Source organism: Procambarus clarkii, chromosome 34, assembly GCF_040958095.1.
Source record: "Procambarus clarkii isolate CNS0578487 chromosome 34, FALCON_Pclarkii_2.0, whole genome shotgun sequence".
Classification (NCBI taxonomy): Eukaryota; Metazoa; Arthropoda; class Malacostraca; order Decapoda; family Cambaridae; genus Procambarus; species Procambarus clarkii.
The window spans coordinates 1,022,878-1,045,080 of NC_091183.1; the positions used below are offsets into that span (position 1 = coordinate 1,022,878).

Consider the following 22,203-nt stretch of genomic DNA (forward strand, 5'->3'; position numbering starts at 1 on the left):
CTTTCAAGAAGGAAGCAAAAGGGCAGACACATCAGAGTGGAGAGAGGTTACAAGTAGAGCACCACAAGGTTCCGTTTTAGGTCCCATGCTGTTTCTAATTTGTCAATCACCTGACAGGAAATTTGCTCCTTCATATCAGTATTTCAGATGACGCAATGCTGACGAGAAGAAAGGACAGTGATACCTTGAGGTATTTAATCAGATTTGGACATACTTCAGAAATGTTCTTAGAAAATGGCTGCCTAATTTTAACTCGGTCAAATGCAAAATTACGAAAAATGAAACGGGTGTATTAACACCAGCAGTATAGGAAAAAGGGAAAACAATTTCTTGCATCATGAGGCCCCCTCCCCATCCGGCCCGTTGGCGTCGTGAGGGGGCTTGGTGGACGGCTGCCGGAGTGTGATGCTCCGTTGGGCAGTCCTCTGTCCTTTTCTGGCCTTGCACTCCTGCTGCTGTCTTCTCCAATTGTGCCGGATCGCTTTTCCTTTTCCTTATGTTTCGTTTTTCTCCCCCCTCTTCTCCTATCTGCTTGTCGTTTCCTGCCGACCTTTTGCTTGTTTTGGATTCTTTCTTTGGACTTCTTCTATTTTGACGCCCGGGTGCTTGAGGAGGCATACTCTTGCACCCGTAGAACTGTAGTACCCAACGTCTCGAGCGAGGGGAACCTTTTATTGTCAATCCCCCTTTCGTCGCTGAACCCGATCTCGACGGACTGACGGTTCTTAAGGTGGCGTTTGTGGGGCGTATACTCACGACGCACCCCTAGGGGGCCCCGGCATGATCGGCGATAGCTTCCTGTTGGGTGTCCTGCCTCTAATTGTGGCTCCATGGTGGGTATGGGGGCACATTCGTGGATGAATTTGTCACTTTTCGTCTATATGTCGTTGAATGTTTCCGTTGTACCTTCTCAGGCTCGTGGGGTGGGCGACCAAGCCCCCGAGTCGGCCTGTATTGGAAGACCAGGCTCTGTAGCTCCCGCTGCGTTGGGCCCCGACCTTGCTCCTCCTTTGACCGTCCTGACTTCTTCCCCCAGCTCCCCTCCCTCCTCTGTGGTTGGGTTGAGCCTCCAGCCCCCGGTGGTGACCACTTCGTCCCCTGGTGTGGCTAAGTCTTTCGTTGTGACTACTGCGCCTTTTGACCCCTCTCTCTCTAGGGGTTCTCAACGCCGTTCGCGCCCCAACCGCACTCGCTCGATTCCTTCTCGTGCTGATGCGTATCAGGCCTTGTTTGGTCCTGCTTCATGGGCCAAATACTTTGATCTCCTCCCTCTTGATTCTGCGCCTCCTGACGATTTCTCCCTCCATCGGCATCTTGTAGATTCCGTGGATGCGTCTGTTACTTTCAACCCCACTCGTCTCGGTACACGTGTCGTTGCTGCTCCTTCTCAGGATGCGGCTTCCCGCTTGGCTGCCTTATCTTGCCTTGGCGAGATCCCTGTTCGGGTCTCCAAGAACGTTCAGATGAATGCCAGTGTTGGCACTATTCTCCTCCCACCCCATGTTGCAACCGGTGTTCGGAATCTGCAGGATTGCCACGATGATATTCGGCATATCCTTGATGCCCAAGGCCATTCTGTCCTCCAGGTTGACTCGTTTACTCGTCCCCCTCGTGGTCGTCGCCGTCAACCCCTTCGCGTTGTGAAGATCACCTTTGATGGTAGGACCCTTCCATCCTCTGTCATTCGTGCTGGTGCTAGGTGCTCTGTCCAGGAGTATATTCCTTCTCCTCGACTTTGTAACAAGTGCTGGAGGTTTGGGCATGGTGCCCTCCGCTGCTCTGGGACTGTCTCTCTCTGTCCTTTGTGTGGGAGTGAAGGTCACTCTAAGTCGGAGTGCACTTCTCCCCAGGCTCGTTGCCTCAACTGCGGTGAGGCCCATCCTACCTTCTCCCGTGCGTGTGTCCATTACAAGCTTGAGGCAGCCGTCCTCAACTTGAAGCAACTTGAAGCACAACTTGAAGCGTTTATCTTTTCCTGAGGCGAGGCGCCAGGTTCGCCGGCTCCCGCCTTTTGCTAATATCTCTTATGCTCGCGTGTTGCGCTCTTCCTCTCCTCGTCCTTCCCGCCTTCCTCAGACTCACAACCGTTTCCGGGCCTTGGACCCTGATGCGCCCACTGCCCCCTCCTTTGTTCCTTTGGGTTCTCTCCCGAAGGATCCTCCTCCTGGTCCTCTGTCCGGGGTTCCCCTTCCTTCTACCCGGTCTGTCGTGTCTCCTGTGTCTTCTTCCTCGTCCCCCTCCGATCCTCCTTCCCATCCTCTTCCTCCATCTATCGGCTCTCCCCACCGCCTGTCGGTGCGGGCTGATGTCCATCGCTCTCCTAACGGCCGTCGTGTGTGCTCTCGTTCGGCTTCTCCTGTTGAGACACTGGAATCCGTTGCCCGGTACGTAGTTGCTGGGACACCGGTCTCTTTAAGTCAGAAGCGAAAGCCTGGCTCCTCTCCTTCCTCTTCCCCGGCGGGTAAGAAGGCTTCGCTTTCTTCCTTAGCTCCTACTTCTGGCTCTGTTGCTCCTTCCCCTCCCGTTTCAGTGATTGCGCCCCCTGTTCCTGCTATGGAGGTTTCTTTGGCCCCTGCTTCCCTTTCGGTTGCTGCTCTTGCTGAGGTGCGCTCCCCTCTTTCTACTCCCCCTCTTCCTGCTGCTGTCCTTGACTGCTCTTCTCCGTTGTCTCCTCCTCTTCCTCCTCCTCCTCCTCCTCCTCCGGACCCCGCCCGCCCACCTCTGATCTGTTCTCCCGTTTCCTTCCCTCCGTCTTTGCTCAGTTTACCCATACCCCCTAACCCTGACTTTGCTGACCCTGATATTCTTTAACGTGCTCTGTTGCTCTTTCGCCTTTGTTTCTTCCTTGTTCTCTGTTTTTGTCCTTTCTCTTCTCGTCGTTGTCCATTCTTCAATGGAACGTTCGAGGTTATTACGCCAATTTCCTCGAACTCCAACTTCTGATTTCGCGGTTTTCGCCCCTTTGTGTCTGTCTCCAGGAGCCAATGCTTGGTGCTCGTCCTGGTCGTTTTCGTGGCTATTCCTTTCTCTTTCCCCCCCCCCCCCCCAGCCATTGCTGGGGCTTCTAATTCTTCTGCTCTCTTGATTCGTGCTGATGTTCCCTTTGTTCCTTTGCTTTTTCCTTCGCCTCTCCATTGTTCTGCTGCTCGTATCTTTGTGGGGAAATGGTACACAGTTTGTTCCATTTATCTCCCCCCCGAGTGTCCCGCTCTCTCTTCCTGATTTGAAACACCTCCTAGACTCCTTGCCGGAGCCTGTGCTCCTGCTGGGTGACTTCAATTGGCGTCATTCTCTTTGGGGTGACGTTCTGACGAATACCCGGGGTCGCCTCCTTGAGCCGTTTCTCCTCTCTTCTTCCCTGTCTCTTCTGAATTCTGGTGAGCCCACTCATTTGGACTCTCGGACTCGCACCCTTTCTTGTCTTGATCTTTCTCTCTGCTCTTCTTCTCTTTACTTAGATTTCACGTGGCAGGTTCTTGATGACCTCCATGGAAGTGATCATTTCCCCATCCTTGTTTCCTTTTTCTCTTTTCGCCCTTCCCTCTCTTTCCCTAGGTGGCAGTTTGCTAAGGCAGACTGGACCCTATTTACCCTCAGTGCTGCTCTCTCTGACCTCTCCCTTCTGCCTCTCTCTCGCGCTCTCCTCCTTTTTCATGACACTGTCTTCAACGCTGCCCTCCGCTCTATTCCTCGCTCTTCCTCTCGGGGTCCACGGAAGTGCGTTCCCTGGTGGAATGCGGACTGTGCTCGGGCTGTCCGCTGTAAGCGTGCAGCCTGGAATAGGCACCGCCGTAGGCAGACGACCGATTCTTTTCTTTTCTTTCGGAAAGCGAGTGCGGTGGCCCGTAGGGCCATCCGTACGGCTAAACGTGAATGTTGGGCATCTTATGTCTCAACAATTACGTCCGAAACCCCTCTGGCCCAGATCTGGAAGTGTATCCGCAAGATAGCGGGTAAGTTCGTTCCCGATGTTTCACCGGTCCTTCACCTCCATGATACTCTTGTGGCGGACCCGTTGCAGGTCGCTTCCGAACTGGGTTCCCACTTTTCTTCTGTTAGCTCTGGTCTTCATCTTCCCCAATCTTTCCTTCTTCGTAAACCTGTCCTTGAGTCTCGTCCTTTAGATTTCTGCACTCATCTTCAGCTTCCCTATAATGATCCCTTCTCTCTCTCTGAACTTCGTTCTGCCTTGGCCCTCTGCGGTTCTACGGCGGCGGGCTCCGATGGTATTCATTATGAGATGCTTCGCCATCTCCCTCCGAGTACGTCTCAGTATTTACTGAGTCTGTATAATCGGATCTGGGAGTCGTCGTCAGTCCCTGAGGACTGGCTCGATGCCGTTGTCCTCCCTGTTCGCAAACCGGGGTCTCTGGGTACTTCCCCTAAGGACTTTCGCCCTATTGCTCTCACAAGTTGTGTCTGCAAACTCTTTGAACGTATGGTTAACGTTCGTCTGATGTGGTTCCTGGAACACCATCACCTCCTCTCCCCTTCTCAATTTGGTTTCCGCAAGTGCCGCAGCACGACAGATGTCCTGGTGAACTTGGAGGTCTATATTCGTACTGCTTTTGCTGCGAAGACCTCCGTTGTTGCCGTCCTTTTTGACCTAGAAAAGGCTTACGACACCACTTGGCGTTATCATATCCTATCTCAACTTCATTCTTTTGGCCTTCGTGGTCATCTCCCTCTCTCGTCGTTCCTTTCGGGTGCGCCTTGGTACCACTCTCTCTCCCTCTTTTCAGCAATACGAAGGTGTGCCCCAGGGTAGTGTTCTGAGCACTACTCTTTTTCTGGTTGCCCTCAATGGTCTTCTTTCCTCTCTTCCTTCTGGTGTCTTCTCCGCTCTCTATGTCGATGATCTTACCCTTTGTTGTCAGGGTGATGATTCGCCTCTCCTTCAACGTCGGCTTCAACTTGCAATTGATGCCGTGTCGTCTTGGGCCACTGATCATGGCTTCAAGTTCTCTACTTCTAAGACTTGTGCCATGACTTTTACGCGGAAACGGGTTGTTCTTCGTCCCTCTTTGTCACTTTATGGTCATCCCCTTGAATACAAAGATTCCGCAAAGCTTTTGGGGTTATTCCTTGACACTCGTTTGTCTTGGTCTCCCCATATCTCTTACCTCCGTGTTGAGTGCTCTAAGGCCCTTACCCTCCTTTGGGTCTTGTCCCATACTTCTTGGGGGGCAGATAGGCGCACTCTCCTTGCTTTACATTCCTCTCTCGTCCTGTCTAAGCTCGATTATGGTTGCCCTGCTTACTCGTCTGCTTCTCCTTCTACTCTTCGCCGTCTTGATGCTTTGCACCATACTGGGTTGCGCCTCAGTTCTGGTGCCTTTCGTTCGACTCCCGTCCTTAGCTTGTATGTTGACACTGGCTTCCTGTCTCTCCAGGACCGCCGTGATCGCTACTGTCTTCGCTATCTTGCGCGGTCCTTGCAACATCCTTCCTCTCGCCTCTGTCGTGCTTTAACTTTTACCCCTCCTGTGGTTCCTGTTCCTCTTCACCACCTCCCTCTTTCTGTCCGGTTATCTCGCCTGCAGGATTCTCTTTCCGTTCGTATTTCTGATGTTTCTCCTCGTGTTGTTCCTTCTTTACCCCCGTGGAGGGTCCCTCTTCCGCGGTTTTGAACATCCTTGACCCGTATCACTAAAGCTTTTACCCCTCCTACGGTTCTAAAACGCCTTTTCCTCGAGCACTTTTCTTCTCACTCCCGCTCCGTTTCTGTCTTCACCGATGGGTCTAAGTCAGCGGACGGTGTTGGCTACTCTGTTGTTTTTCCTGATCGCACTTATATGTGTCGCTTGCCTCCGGAGACTAGCATCTTTACAGCGGAACTTTATGCTATTCTCTATGCTCTTCGTCTCCTGCTTTCTCGTTGTCAGTCTTCCTTTGTAGTTGTTGTTGACTCTCGTAGTGCCCTCATGGCTCTCGGGTCCTTTAATCCGGTTCATCCAGTGGTTGTCGAGATCCAGCATTGGCTGTTTCTCGTTCACAGTAAATTTAAGTCGGTTGAGTTTTGTTGGGTTCCCAGCCATATTGGTGTGTCTTTAAATGAGCGTGCGGATGCTGCCGCCAAGGAAGCTGTCCGCTCTTGTCCCATCTCTCGTAAAGGCATTCCGTATTCCGACTTTTACCCGGTTATCCATTCCTCAGTCCTTACCCGTTGGCAGGCTTCTTGGTTGTCTGTTACTGGTAACAAGCTACGTACTCTTAAATGTTGTGTTTCCTCGTGGCCGTCCTCCTTCCACCGTAACCGGCGGTGGGAAACAGCTCTGGCGAGGTTGCGTATTGGCCATACTCGCTTAACCCATGGTCACTTGATGAAGCGCCGCCCTGCCCCTTATTGTCCTAGTTGCATTGTCCCTCTTACGGTCGTGCATGTCCTTCTTGAATGTCCTGACTTCCAGGACGAGCGTGTGTCTTTCTTTCCGACCGCCCCTCGCGGTCACCTGTCCCTCGATAGAATTCTTGGTGACTCGGATACTTTTGATATCGTTCGCCTTATGCGTTTTTGTTCTCGTATTGGCATCCTTGGTGATATTTAGCGCCCTCTGATTATTTTGCGTATTTGATGGTGCTACATAGCCTTCCCGGTTTGGTGCCTTCTTTTGATAATTACTTACTTACTTATCCCACCAGTCCAATCAAATGTATATAAATAAAAATACCCAAGAGGGTGATGCTTCAGCTGGGGTTAGGGGAGACTGACAAGACGAAAGTTTTAGCGTGAGGAGGAAAGTACCGGGCAAAACCTAGCAAGCTGAATATACAGCGGACACAGTTTTGGGAGGCTGAGCACTTGCATCTACGTGGCCATCTGTCATGACCTCATGAACCCAACACCCCTGGTCAAAGCCTGGCCAATTTCAATTAAGATTCTAGGGGAATTAATAAAAAGGCTAGTTACAACAATGCCAGTTTACTGTAGAATTTAATTAGGTAACCGTAGAACTAATGTATATATAACTGATGCACTAAAACTGATACTTTCATCAGAAGGAAGAGGGCTTCAACACAAGGCTCAACTAGTCACATAAATCAGTTGTCACTCGACTAGCAAATCGGCCATCAATTTAGTGTCACTCGGTCAACTATCAAATCAGTTAACCTACACATCAGTTAACAACTCGGAAACAAATGAATATTGAATCGGCTATCATATCAGTAACGGCTAATACATTGGCATAGCTCACACCAGGCTGCAACCCGGCGCAGTGGTACACTATCCTACATAAGTTGGGAAGGGTGACACAGGTGGGAAAAGGAATCGATCACATTCTTTAACACTATAACAATACTCCAAAATCCATAAGTACCCACAATCACCTACCATCTGACCTAGTGATAACTCGGTTAGCATGATCCATTTACATAGCATTACTCTGGGAAACTCAACATTAAGAAATAAATGCACATTATAAGGTAATATACTATACAACCAGAGGACTAGACGTATGATAGGCATATACGTCAATGTGTGAACACACATGTCATTTTTTATATACAGTTGGTACACCTGCTGGAGAAGTTTACCAAGGGTCAGGGGGGAGGGGGATAATGGAGGAGTTCTTGGAGTTACGCGGTCACCGATTGTTATGACTTCTTCACCGTATATACATGCCTTCAGTATGTGTGTGTGAACCTCAATAAGTGACTGACCTTATGACCTCCACATACACGAACACTAATATTTACATGGTTTATGTGGGGTCGTAACATCTCTCCATCACAAGGAAATTTGTACAACGATACACGAGGTGTACACATTCTCCTGCCACGGACAGCAATTAAATATCCCTCCATTGTAAGAGATGATTACATTCTCTTGCCATGGACCGCAGAAGAAATTTATGAACATAGGTATGTGCTACAAGAAAACCATAACATACACATGTGCTGCACCCCATGTAGTGCATGCACCAACTACTGCCTCAATAGCAAAGTAAACAAAAGTACTAAGGTATACGTAATTTAACCATTACAATATATCAACTAATTAAAGCAGGAAATTTTAGGGTGAATTTTTCAAATGCAATGTTTGCTCAAGGAAAACACGATAAGGCGTCAGCTAGAACATACAATGACCACTGTAAAATTTTCTATCCAGAAATATCAAAGGGTTTATAGTCACCAATCTTTTCAATACATTTCTCGAGCAAAGGTAATGGAATCAACTACAGTTGTCTTATTTAACTGCCTATAATCCGTACAAAGGCGCCACTTCCCGACTGGTTTAGGGACTAGTAAGCAAGGGGAACACCAAGAACTCTGGCTAGGCTTTACCAGTCCATGCTCTAGAAGGAACTCCACTTCCTTCCTAATATCCTTTTTTTCTGGTGATAAACGATATGGATGCATACGAATCGAGATAGTGTCGGTTAGCCTTATATCGTGGCTTAATACATGGGTTTGGGTAGGCACGTCCCCGAACAAATTTTCGTACTGGCTTAAGTTCATTTCTCCGTTTCTCCTCATCCAAATGTCTCAACATCGCCTCAAAACTAGAATGATAAATGTAGGACTAGGTACGGCTAGAGATATGGTTCTCACGGGTGACTGTACTGCACCACACATCAGTGGCCTAGTGCCTCTAAATGCCTTCAAGCAATTTATGTGTACGACTAGAATCTTGGAAGGGTCCTGCATACTTTTGACCTCATAAGTTAAGTCTGAGCGTTTACACAAAACTTCAAATGGACCATCAAATTGATGCTCTAGGGCAGCCTCCTGTCTAGTTTTTAAAACACGAACAATATCACCTGGTTTAAAATGTCGTAACTGCACCCGAAATTTTTTATCATGGTGTTTCATCTAACGCTGCGAGATCTGCAGATGCTCACTTGCCACGGCTTGGTATTTCTTCAGCTTAGAATGAATGCCAATTAACATCCGACTTCCCTCAGGGAGAGAAACGTTTCCTATCATTCTCTCCTGCAGCAACTGTAGTGGGCCTCTCATTTGATGTCCAAACACTAACTGGACTGGAGAACATCCCAAAGAATGTAGTAAGCCATTACGAGCTGCGAATAAAATAAAGGGCAAGTCTTCATCCCAATTTCGGCCAGAGTCTTCGCCAACAGTCCGCAACATCTGCTTCATGGTCTGATGAAATCTTTTGAGAACACCGTGACCTTGGGGGTGATTGTCACGAACCCGGATCCAGCGTCCGAGCCTGGAGCAGTGACAACCACGCCATCTGTGGGTCAGCTCCCGAAACCCCCGCCAAACGGACGACACCTGGTAAGGACAGCATGTACTGGCCTCGAGGACCAGTTTCCAGTCTGGTTCAGCGCTCAACACCGCCGCTGCTGACCTCTGGTGAGGTGGTGCCCAGACACCACCGCCATCTATGGAGTGGATACGTCAGGTGTTTGTGCCCGAGCCCGTAAGTGAGGTGTTTTAGTGTGTTCCAGTCATTGATGACGTGTCTGCTTACAGAGTCGACCTGGGACTGCTGTGATGGAAGTGGAGTCAGTCTACCCGAGGCAGCCAGTCTCCATACCTTGAACCTTATTGCAGCTGTTGTGACGTCGTCCCCCCGGAAGAACACTGTGGTGTGTTAGCCTGCCAGTGGAGTGGCAGTAAAAGGATTTACCCGGGACCGACTGTTGGAGACGATCATCCCCTGGGGTACTGAAGACAGGAGAGTGACTTGTGTTGTCACACGAGGCTCCTGTCTAGGGCGTTCCCCTTTTATCGTTCGTGGAGTGGCTGTACCAGCCTTGTTGGCTCAGAACCTGCCAGCAGACCAGCTGGACGTGTGGTTGACGGCCTCCACGGCGGTGCCCCCAGTGGACCTGTGTTTTGGCTGACCTGTGGCCTGGGTAGGCTCGGCATTCTCAGAGGACACGTCGTGAGGCCACAAAGAAAGCACCGCGGACTCAGCACCTAGCTTCTTGATCCAGAGTCTTCAGCAGAAGACTATATTGTGCATAATCCCCTTGTATAGTGTCAATACCCCTCCCCCTGTGCACTTTTTGATTTTATATATTTAATTGGTGATGGTGATAAGTATAATATTAAGTTCTTGGCTTTCTTTCCCTACTCCCTTTAAGTTACTTGCGTCACGGATCTCGTCCCTTGATAGCCACTACTGGCTTGGGAACGGATACATATATCTTCCTCTAACAACATCAGAGTAAGGACCCCGTTGCGTCCCGAGAGGGCCGTAACAGTGATACGTACTGGATAATCTCTGTTCTCCGTGGAATTTCTCACAAAATTGTCGTAACTCTGCTGAACGAAAATTACTACCGTTGTCGGACTGTATCACACGAGGGAGTCTGAACAAGGTAAAAAATTTGACTAGATGATGGATGACTCTTAGCTCTGATATTACGTACAGGATAAGCTTCAACGAATCTTGTTGTAACATGCACAAGTTATTATGTAGACATGACCTGACTTGGTCCGACTTAAAGGTCCTACACAATCTAGCGCGATGTGAGAGAACGGTTCATGTGGAACGACAATTGGATGTAAGGGAGCTTTTGGAACAACTTGGTTGGGCTTTCCAACCACTAGATAGGTTTTACACTGTCTACAATATCTGGAAATGTCTTTCTTCAGACTTGGCCAGTAAATGAATTTGGTTACCTGGTACAACATGCTACTTATCCCTTGGTGTCCGCTTAAGGAATCGTCGTGAGTGGCTGTGAGGATTTGTTCTCTATTTTTTTTTTTTTTTTTGGAACTATGAGCTGGATAACCTCACAGTCGTCTGAAGAGGGAGATAACTTGGACTTCCATCGTCTGAGCAACATCTTACTATGGAAGAAATAACCAACATCCTCCGTCAGAGGCTCTTCCTCTGGAACAGCTTCGGGAAAAACATGCTCGTAAACTGGGATCACTTTTCTGGAGTTGAGCTAATGTGTGGGATTTAACAGTAGAAACACGGGCATCGGTAGTCACAGAAGGTACAATTTCATCACTTGGCACAACATCCTTAACTGCACTAACCTCATCCAAATGCACCATAAACGTATCTGCTAAGTCGATGTCCGGTTCTATCGTTGGATTTTTTCCAGCCATCCCTACGGTTGTAGATTTGGAAACATCAATCTGAGACGCGGCAGCTTGAGATCTGGTGACGGCGCAGGTGGGATACACCACTGGAGAAATCTGACTAGTCTCTAATAAAATTTTACCTGGATAACTTATCATAATGGGAAGATGACTATTCATTGTGCCCACAATGTCATAACCTAGAATTGTATCTACCCCAGGTATGGGCAAGGTATCTGACACCTACAGTACATAGACCAGGAGTATAAGTGGATGAAATATATACTTGCACATGTTGGACAACCTCTGCTATACCCTGTATAAGCATAACTTCGTCCTGGTCAATCTTCTTGAGCTTGGACAACATACAAGAAGTTATCAAGGTCAGCGATGCACCAGTATCCCTGAGGAGGACTAAAAGTACACACTCATTTTCAACTCCTACCATTTAAGCATGTATCATGAAATGGTCAAAACTAGCGAGCCATGTTGGCTTGCCCTTATCAAAAGTTTCTGAATGATGACCCTGCCTTCGTTTACTCGCAATCAAAGTATTTGGGTGTAATTCTGGGAGTAATCTAAAGCAGTTACGGACAACTTGTCCTTTTCTATGACAAAATGTACGTTGGTTTATACCAGTCGAACTTTTCGACTCTGCGGTGGCTCTATTTGGGTTAAGAGTTGCCTTAGATTTACCAGATGCCTGGTCTGCCCTGGCTGTAAGAGCTGACTTAGCATTATAATGACTACTCTCTGATTTCCCAGGAGTATTTTGTCTAGCAGTGAAACCTTTAGAGGTGTGACGGTGTCCACTCCTGTATTTTATCCTTCCCAGCTTAGAAGTCATATCTCCGTAGCCTAAGTATTTCCAAATGTTCAGGGAACATTTTCATGTGTGGGAAAGCATGGAGCGTGATATAGCTGGCTGAAAAGTGTCCAGCTAAGTTTGAAAATGCAAGGGGGTTATGCCTTTTGAGGCACAGGATGGTGTCGAGCCATTCTGTTTCCTGCCAAGACGTCCTGACGCTTCCCGGCACCTGATTGGCCAGGTGAGGTCACGTGCCGGAAGTGACCAATGAAGAGAGCCCTCGGGCGGTGTGAGGGCTCTGGGGGCGGCTGGCATCTGGGCGGGAAGAGTATGTATGTCACGAGCTGTCATAGAAGGGAGAGGCGCTCGAGCGATCTCCGAACCTAGAGAGCCCTTACCAGTAGATTTAAGCTCCGCTTCGATTCTGCAGACAGTCTGAGAAGCCATCCAACTTCCGTGGAGTGCCCAGAGGCAAGGACGGAGTGGATGAGAGCGCCAAGAGCTCTGTCAAGAGTGCAGCAGAGGGAATGTTGGTCTGGTGACGTCTGGGACGCCCACTAGAGGACCACGTCTTACACATCAAGCGAGAAGCTAGGGCCGGGCCCAAATCTACTGGCAGTTAAGGCGAGGGGAAGGTGTGCTGGACTGTGAGGTGTCGAAAGTGCCAGTGAGAGTGGAGGACGACAACGGAGGTACCTGTCTCCAGTACCCCAGAGAAGAGGAGGAGGAAGGCAGTACCTGTTGGGAGTCAGCACGGTGAAGACGCGCTACCACGAAGGCGACAGAGGAACCTGTGTGTGGTGGGAGCTAATCGTCGGCAGAGCAGACGCCAGAACCAGGCTCCTCAATATCCCTCAACAGAGGACGAGTCAGCTTTGTGGTTGGAGTGAAATAAGGTAGATAATTGTCCCTCCCTTACCCCTTTTAGAGCTAGGCGAGTTAGAGTATTTTATGTTGTGAATATTTCCACTCATCATTTTATTGTCTAAGTGACAGGACGTTAGGCTAGGAGCCAAAAACTCATTTAGGCATGAGTTCGTGTATGTAAGCATTAAGGCGGGGATGTTAGTGCTCCTGGAAGGGTAGTTGGTGTGCAAGGAGCCAGCAATGTACTCTGAAACGCACAGCTGATCGCATCGCTGGAGGCGTGGGAGTCACGACGTTCTGACAGCTGGAGCCGTCCGCTGATCCTGCTGCCAGAGGCGCGAGGTGTGTGCCCGCGCTGGAGGAGTGGACCCAGCCAGCTGACCGTGTTGCCAGAGACGTGTCATCGAGAAGGTTGCTGCCAGCGGATGATTCCAAACATAGACATTTCATTATGCCATTTGTAAATGTATATATGTTTTGTTTAGTAAACTTTTAAACCAACTGAGGAGTTTAAGTGAGCCTCCATTTTCTAGGGCTATATATATTATATATTTATGAGACCATTAGTGACACCTTGCACTGCACGTGACATTGCATCTTTAGCCAAGATAATTAATGAGACCACTAACGTGTTGCTGGGACACGAGTATAAACACCCAGCTGGCGACCTCAGGACAGACCAGATAAAGCAAGAGAAAATGTTCCAGTGTCAGGACAGGCAGGTTTAAGCGAGTTATAAGAAGCTTGAACCTCCCCACTCGCTAGGGGTGTATAAGGCCAGCCCTTAGTTGACTGCGGGAGTCCGAGGGCGAGCAGTGGCGCCCGGTACTGAGGGGCTAAGACCCGTGGGACAACCCCAACCACAGGTTGGAAGGGGGTGAACTCTGACCGGTGCCATATGATGGTTACTATAAGAGATCCTATGAATGGTCTCGTACTCATCCGCCAACATAGCTAGGTCATGAACATCGTTGTATTCACGTTTACCTGTGGCTAGTGCCACGGTCAACTTCTCAGGCAAACAAGACGAGAGTTCCTCTATTAATATGAGCTGTTGAAGTGAAACAAAATAAAGATAATTCCTACTATTTAACCACATGTCAAAGTATGACTCTTTTTAATCGAGCATCATTGGTAAGTCTGATCAGGTGTACGTTTAAGACCCCTAACCTTTTGTCTTAAGGCTCTTGCAAAATCAGTTTCTTTACAGTAGGGTAGTGAAAACCATTCTTAAAAGGGGGAGGGCGGCAAAAATCTCCTGCACTTTCCCTCGCAACTGACCTTGCATCATGGTCACCCAAAAATCTTCTGGTCATTTCAAACTAGTAGCAACTTTGGCAAGGTGCAGGAAAAATAGCTCTGGGTCTTTCTCGTTAAATTGGGGCAACTCTAAACCCTTAGGGAGATGAAGTCCACTAATTGACGAACTGCCTTCTAGCTTCTTAGGAAGCTTCTAGTTTCCTATATTCTGCGCCTCAGCCATTTGTTTAATTAATAACTGCTTAGTTTCTTCTTCTTTACCATGTTTAGCTTCTTGTTTACTGTGTTTAGCTAACTCTAACTCTGCTTAGTCTCTTTTACACTCTTAATATTTTCAAGCTGAATCTGCTTGAACTGGAGATCTCATTCCTGCATTCTAAGTTTAGCAGCAACTTGTATCCTCATCAGGATATTGCTCTAAAACTTCATCCAATCTACCGTCTTCTATTAGATGTTAAAATATGGTTCTGTAAGCCTTCTGTAAGTCAAGAGTACGGCCTGGGTACGCCTTGAAATTCTTAGTCAGTCCATAATTTATCTAGGTCTGCTTGGAGTACTAGTTCTATCACTATCACATACAGACAAGGTTAGAGACTCCCTGGCTTCAGGTTTTCTCTAAGGAGCCAACTGCCGAAAATCCGAAGAAAAATGGAATATTTACGAAAAATTACGAAAAATACTACAACATTCTGGCAACACTGTGGTGCAAACCGTTTTATGTTATCTTGAAAAATAACGTAATTAGTCAAATTTCCCGCTGCAACTTTCGGGAATCTGGTCCTCGCGGCGTGGGTGCGCTGCGGAGTATTGTATCTTACTTGTAGAAGTCTAATATTTCGTAATAGCGTTGAAAATAACATGTTATGCATAAAATGAATATAAACTCACTCATTGGCAACAGTCTCGTGTGAGAGATGGTGGGGTATGTGGCTCAGCCCCTCAGTCACTGTGTGTGTCCCTTAGGGAGTGGATGTATCGCTGACGCGCTCTCACAATATCTCCCAGAACTCGTGCTATTTTTGCTATTTGTACTGCAATATGACTTGCCAAACGAACAAGAGAAGAGCATTGAAAGCTAGATGCATGCGAGCTCTCCATAGAAGGTACGAGCTGGCCGCAATGCGTAAATCACGCATTGTCACGAGTGACCTGACCGCGAGTAGAGTAACTTGTCGCGGCGCGCTACCCCACTCCAACTTTTACAACTAGATCTGCCTTCACAGCCTTTATTTATTATTCAATTTACATGAAACTTGCACATTATATGTAGAGTTTACGCCTCTAAAAACGGTTGTTATTTTTCTTATCTACGTATATTTATTGACTATAAATAATGATACACTTCATTTTGTTGCATACGTTTTTGGGAAACTTTTACAAATCTGTATTATTGCACTAAATACAATTGGGATAAAGATCTAACAAGCAAATCTTTATTATATAGTAAGGTCATAGCTGAGTGTCGTAGAAATGATTTTGGTTCACAATTGTGGGCTGTGAAAGCAATTGAACATGGTTGAAAAATTGTATAATTTTTTTTTTCTCCTTCTCTATTTAGGCTGAGATGCTGAAACTTGGCCTAGGTGCAGCATCTTTCACATGTATCAGGATAATAAATTATGAATACCCTACAACAACTCTCATAGTTCCGGTCAGATGCCCCCTGAAGAGATGTTGGAAAAACCTTAACGTGACATGATTGAAGTGTACAAGTGGATGAATGGGCATAGCAAGGGAGTTATTGATAAGGCTTTAAATGAAGATAAGTTTAGGTTTAGGAAATACCTGGGTAAATAATGGTTTGGTAACTGGGTTGTGGAATTGTGGAACAAATTACTGGATTATGTGCAGACGACGAGTCACAATAACGTGGCTGAAGTATGTTGACCAGACCACACACTAGAAGGTGAAGGGACGACGACGTTTCGGTCCGTTCTGGACCATTCTCAAGTCTATTGTGGATCATACTACTGGATCATAATAGGCATAGGAATCTTTGATTTTTTGAAGCTTAGGTTAGACGTATATGAATGAGTGTGGGTGGATATAAATAGGAGGTGCCACGTGCAGGACAATAGGCCATCTGCAGTTTCTTGACTTACGCTCTACTAGTTTACACTCAGAACGCAACTCTCCAATCAGCTTACATCTGTATCCTCAATTGCTGCTAGGTGATCAAGGGCGAACATTTAACCTTGAATGTTTAATCCGAACCAAATGATGGGTAGCAAAGATGTATGGTAAGGTAAAAGTTGGGTGGCGAGGCAAGTTTTGGGGTGGTGAAGACTTAGAATATTGTTCAATGTGGGTGACAAAGACTTGCTGTGAAGAGTAGGTAAAGAATAAATTGAGAGATAGGAGAATTATCTTAAGATTAGACTTGGACTGGCTGGCATATGCATTATATATCATTAATGCATACGCCAGGGGGGGAGGGGGGAGATCTCCCCAAAGGCATAAACTGCTAGGTCCGGTAATCCACAAACCCATCTAAAATGACTCCAAGGTCATGGGAAGCTTGACCTTCCCATGAAGTTGCACCCACCGTTATATCTGTCTGTATGGCCTGTTGTGCCGCAGTTTGCACAGTGTGCTTCATTACGGCAGGCGAGGCGACTGTGGCCCAATAGATAACAAGCGTAACATCGTAACACAGGGAAGTTGTAGGGCTGGACCTGATGCGAGGTCCTGTGTAGTGCCACCCGATCAGGGAGGGGCCCATCGAACTTTACACGGACCATGGATGTCGGGTTTGCTGCTCCGTGAATCCTGGTAACTTCCAATGATACCGCTGATGCACCCCCTAACACATGCAGAGCGGTCTGGATGTTATCCACATCAACACTCTGGTCATTGGGCCAATCTTCCCATACCGGGCCCGAGACTGCTCCTGCGACAATACCTGTCGGCACCTGACAGGCCAGTCCCCCAACTTAATGTCGGATACACGGATGTGTGATAGAGCCTCATTTTTGATGTGTAGCTTCAGTGCTGCACCCTACCCAGGGTACACGCGCTCTCAGGCAGGCAATGTGGCCACAATACCGTAGCTAAGGTACGAGGATTTGCAACCACGCACTGAGCTGATTCTGACTGGATTAGGACAACCACAAACGAGGAATGAGGTACCACAAGAGAAAGGTCTTCTGAAGGCAAAGGCATTCTCTTAGCACCTCGCTTTGGCGCAGCATCAGCCGACTCATTTTCCAGCAGACGTTTTCCTCTCTGGGACTTGCTGTCAACGTACATGGCGCCCCTGCTCGGGGAGGCGTCCATTAGGGAGGCTCCGGCCTCCCCCGGTGCTGTGAGCCCCTGGGTAGCTGCAGTGAGCACACACTGGCCCAAAAAAGCCATCTGAATTCAAAGATGAGCTCCAGGCGAGGTGTGGAAAGAAAGTCCAGCCAGGGGCGTTCAATCTGCGCGCCAAGATGGCCGACCTTCGGGCGGGAATCTCCTCCACAACCAAATCTTTTAGTGTGGAGTTGCTGCCAACCTACTTTTATCTCAACTTAAGTTTTCGCCTCGCATAATTTTTTCTCATTTTGAAAATACATTATTATCTTCACTATAAATTACTACTATAGTGTGTCATTTCTGCTCACACTCATCTCTAAATAAAATGATTACAAATATTTCCAAAGACATAAACTGCGTCATCCAGCCAGCCTCTTCCCTCATTCCAAATCCACAAACCCTCCAACTCCAACTCCAAGAGGGAAGAGGCGGGCTGGATGACGCAGTTTATGTCTTTGGAAATATTTGTAATCATTTTATTTAGAGATGAGTGTGAGCAGAAATGACACACTATAGTAGTAATTTATAGTGAAGATAATAATGTATTTTCAAAATGAGAAAAAATTATGCGAGGCGAAAACTTAAGTTGAGATAAAAGTAGGTTGGCAACAACTCCACACTAAAAGATTTGGTTGTGGAGGAGATTCCCGCCCGAAGGTCGGCCATCTTGGCGCGCAGATTGAACGCCCCTGGCTGGACTTTCTTTCCACACCTCGCCTGGAGCTCATCTTTGAATTCAGATGGCTTTTTTGGGCCAGTGTGTGCTCACTGCAGCTACCCAGGGGCTCACAGCACCGGGGGAGGCCGGAGCCTCCCTAATGGACGCCTCCCCGAGCAGGGGCGCCATGTACGTTGACAGCAAGTCCCAGAGAGGAAAACGTCTGCTGGAAAATGAGTCGGCTGATGCTGCGCCAAAGCGAGATGCTAAGAGAATGCCTTTGCCTTCAGAAGACCTTTCTCTTGTGGTACCTCATTCCTCGTTTGTAGTTATCCTAATCCAGTCAGAATCAGCTCAGTGCGTGGTTGCAAATCCTCGTACCTTAGCTACGGTATTGTGGCCACATTGCCTGCCTGAGAGCGCGTGTACCCTGGGTAGGGTGCAGCACTGAAGCTACACATCAAAAAGGAGGCTCTATCACACATCCGTGTATCCGACATTAAGTTGGGGGACTGGCCTGTCAGGTGCCGACAGGTATTGTCGCAGGAGCAGTCTCGGGCCCGGTATGGGAAGATTGGCCCAATGACCAGAGTGTTGATGTGGATAACATCCAGACCGCTCTGCATGTGTTAGGGGGTGCATCAGCGCTATTATTGGAAGTTACCAGGATTCACGGAGCAGCAAACCCGACATCCATGGTCCGTGTAAAGTTCGATGGGCCCCTCCCTGATCGGGTGGCACTACACAGGACCTCGCATCAGGTCCAGCCCTACAACTTCCCTGTGTTACGATGTTACGCTTGTTATCTATTGGGAACAGTCGCCTCACCTGCCGTAATGCAGCACACTGTGCAAACTGCGGCAAAACAGGCCATACAGACAGATATAACGGTGGGTGCTCTGATGCACCTCGCTGTCTTTTATGCCATGGCCATCACAAGATTACGTCCAAGAGTTGCCCGGTATATCTTGAGGTTGCCCGGTATATCTTGAGGACCTCCGGTTGGACATCGATCATAAAACAGCGGAGACCCCTCGACAGGAGCTGCTCCAGAGGTTGCATGCTCTCAATCGGCCTATCGCTTCTTCTCGCCTCCAGGTTTCCCCTGGTCGGGTCTCTTCCCAAGTAAGAACTAGCAGACCCTCTTGCCTGTCCCAGTCACATGCCTCATACGCCAAGGTTGCTAATCAATTTTCCCTCCTGGGTAGCCTTGACATGGACGGAAACTCATCCACGGATACAGACATGGACGCTCAGTCTCGGCCGGAGCCTGGCACTCGACACCCTCCTGCCTCTCCTCAAAGAAGCCAACACCGGCGTCGTCGACACACCCATCGATCAGGAGGTACTGCTCCATCAGACAGCCCTGTAGATCCTCTAGGCCCCTAGGCGCTTTCCCAGGGGATTGTGACACCGGTGGAACATGAGGCCCAGAGCGAAGCACCCACCAGTCGCAGGAGCCGTCAAGAGAGTTCGCGAGCCGAACAATGATCAACAGCCTTTGGACTGGCTGTCATTGATACCACACATTTTACTTTGTATGAGGGTTTTATGGCTTTTTCTGGTGGTTTCCCTTTTGGAGACGTCTGTGCACAGGTGGTCAAAAAGTGAGCTGTTGTATTTCAGGGTAAATGGCGCCCCATCCTGAGAATACTGTGGTGTTTTGGAATGCCCGCTCCCTTTTTAAGAAGACGCAAATAATATGCAATTTTATCGCCAGCGCTCCACCGTTGAGCGTGGGATTCTGTGAGCCTTGGCTTACTGACGACCTTTGCTTCACGGTGCCGGGGTATTCGGTCTATAGACAAGATCGGCCAGTACGGGGTGGAGGGGGACTTGCCCTCTTGGTCAGGGACTCAGTTCCCAGCTCCTTGCTTCGCATTCACTCCTTCCCGGGTGGGCATTTAGAATTAAGAAGAACCCACCGCCGCTTTCAGTAATTGACATATTTTCGGTAAAAAAAGTCGGAATTTCAAATTGCGAATACGTGCAGAGAGCCAGATTTTGGCTCCAAAATGTGGCTCTAGCGTCGAATTTGGGATGTTTGGGATATTTTGAAAACTGCAGGGGGGTTTGGGCAAAATGTGACCCACCGCCGCTTTCAGTAATTGGCATATGTTTGGTATAAAAATTCGAAATTTCAAACTGCGAATAGGTACAGCGAGACAGAAGTTTGGGTCCAAAATATGGCTCAAGTATCGAATAAGGGATGTTTGGGATATTTTGAAAACTGCAGGGGGGTATAGGCAAAATGTGACCCACCGCCGCTTTCAGTAATTGGCATATTTTTGGTATAAAAATTCGGAATTTCAAACTGCGAATAGGTGCAGAGAGCCAGAATTTGGGTCCAAAATATGGCTCAGGTATCGAATTTGGGATGTTTGGGATATTTTGAAAACTGCAGGGGGGTTTGGGCAAAATGTGACCCACCGCCGCTTTCAGTAATAGGCAGATTTTTGGTATAAAAAGTCGGAATTTCAAACTGCGAATAGGTGCAGAGAGCCAGAATTTGGGTCCAAAATATGGCTCAGGTATCGAATTTGGGATGTTTGGGATATTTTGAAAACTGCAGGGGAGTTTGGGCAAAATGTGACCCACCGCCACTTTCAGTAATTGGCATATTTTTGGTATAAAAAGTCGGAATTTCAAACGGCGAATAGGTGCAGAGAGCCAGAATTTGGGTCCAAAATATGGCTCAGGTATCGAATTTGGGATGTTTGGGATATTTTGAAAACTGCAGGGTGGTTTGGGCAAAATTGTGACCCACCACCGCTTTCAGTAATTAGCATATTTTTGGTATAGAAAGTCGGAATTTAAAACTGCGAATACGTGCAGAGAGCCAGAATTTGGAACCAAAATATGGCTCAGGTATCGAATTTGGGATGTTTGGGATATTTTGAAACTGCAGGAGGGTTTGGGCAAAATGTGACCCACCGCCGCTTTCAATAATTGGCATATTTTTGGTACAGAAAGTCGGAATTTCAAACTGCGAATAGGTGCAGAGAGCCTGAATTTGGGTCCAAAATATGGCTCGGGTATCGAAAGTTGGATGTTTGGGATATTTTGAAAACTGCAGGGGGATTTGTGCAAAATGTGACCCACCGCCGCTTTCAGTAATTGGCATATGTTTGGTATAAAAAGTCGGAATTTCAAACTGCGAATAGGTACAGAGAGCCAGAATTTGGGTCCAAAATATGGCTCAGGTATCGAATTTAGGATTTTTGGGATATTTTGAAAACTGCAGGGGGGTTTGGGCAAAATGTGACCTACCACCGCTTTCAGTAATTGGCATATGTTTGGTATAAAAAGTCGGAATTTCAAACTTCGAATAGGTGCAGTAACAGAATTTGAATTCAAAATATGGCTCAGGTATCGAATTGGGGATGTTTGGGATATTTTGAAAACTGCAGGGGGGTTTGGGCAAAATGTGACCCACCACCGCTTTCAGTAATTGGCAAATTTTTGGTATAAAAATTAGGTTTTTCAAACTGCGAATAGGTACAGAGAGCCAGAATTTGGGTACAAAAATGGCTCAGGTATCGAATTTGGGATGTTTGGGATATTTTGAAAATGCAGGGTGGTTTGGGCAAAATGTGACCCACTGCCGCTTTCAGTAATTGGCATATTTTTGGTATAGAAATTCGGAATTTAAAACTGCGAATAGGTGCAGAGAGCCAGAATTTGGGTCCAAAATATGGCTAAGGTATCGAATTTGGGATGTTTGGGATATTTTGAAAACTGCTGGGGGGTTTGGGCAAAATGTGACCCACCGCCACTTTCAGTAATTGGCATATTTTTGGTATAAAAATTCGGATTTTCAAACTGCGAATAGGTGCAGAGAGCCAGAATTTGGGTCCAAAATATGGCTCGGGTATCGAATTTGGGATGTTTGGGATATTTTGAACACTGCAGGGTGGTTTGCGCAAAATGTGAGGCCCACCGCCGCTTTCAGTAATTGGCATATTTTTGGTATAGAAAGTCGGAATTTCAAACTGCGAATAGGTGCAGAGAGCCAGAATTTGGAACCAAAATATGGCTGAGGTATCGAATTGGGGATGTTTGGAATATTTTGAAAACTGCAGGAGGGTTTGGGCAAAATGTAACCCACTGCCGCTTTCAGTAATTGGCATATGTTTGGTATAAAAAGACGGAATTTCAAACTGCGAATAGGTGCAGAGAGCCAGAATTTGGGTCCAAAATATGGCTGAGGTATCGAAATGGGGATGTTTGAGATATTTTGAAAACTGCAGGTGGGTTTGGGCAAAATGTGACCAACCGCCGCTTTCAGTAATTGGCATATTTTTGG

General features: G+C 47.6%; 1 pseudogene; it reads right to left on the reverse strand.

Moving 5' to 3' along the window:
- Positions 1-17,194, reverse strand: part of LOC138370901 (etoposide-induced protein 2.4 homolog) — a 37,244-nt pseudogene extending 20,050 nt beyond the window's left edge.
- Between the last annotated feature and the right edge of the window lie 5,009 nt (positions 17,195-22,203).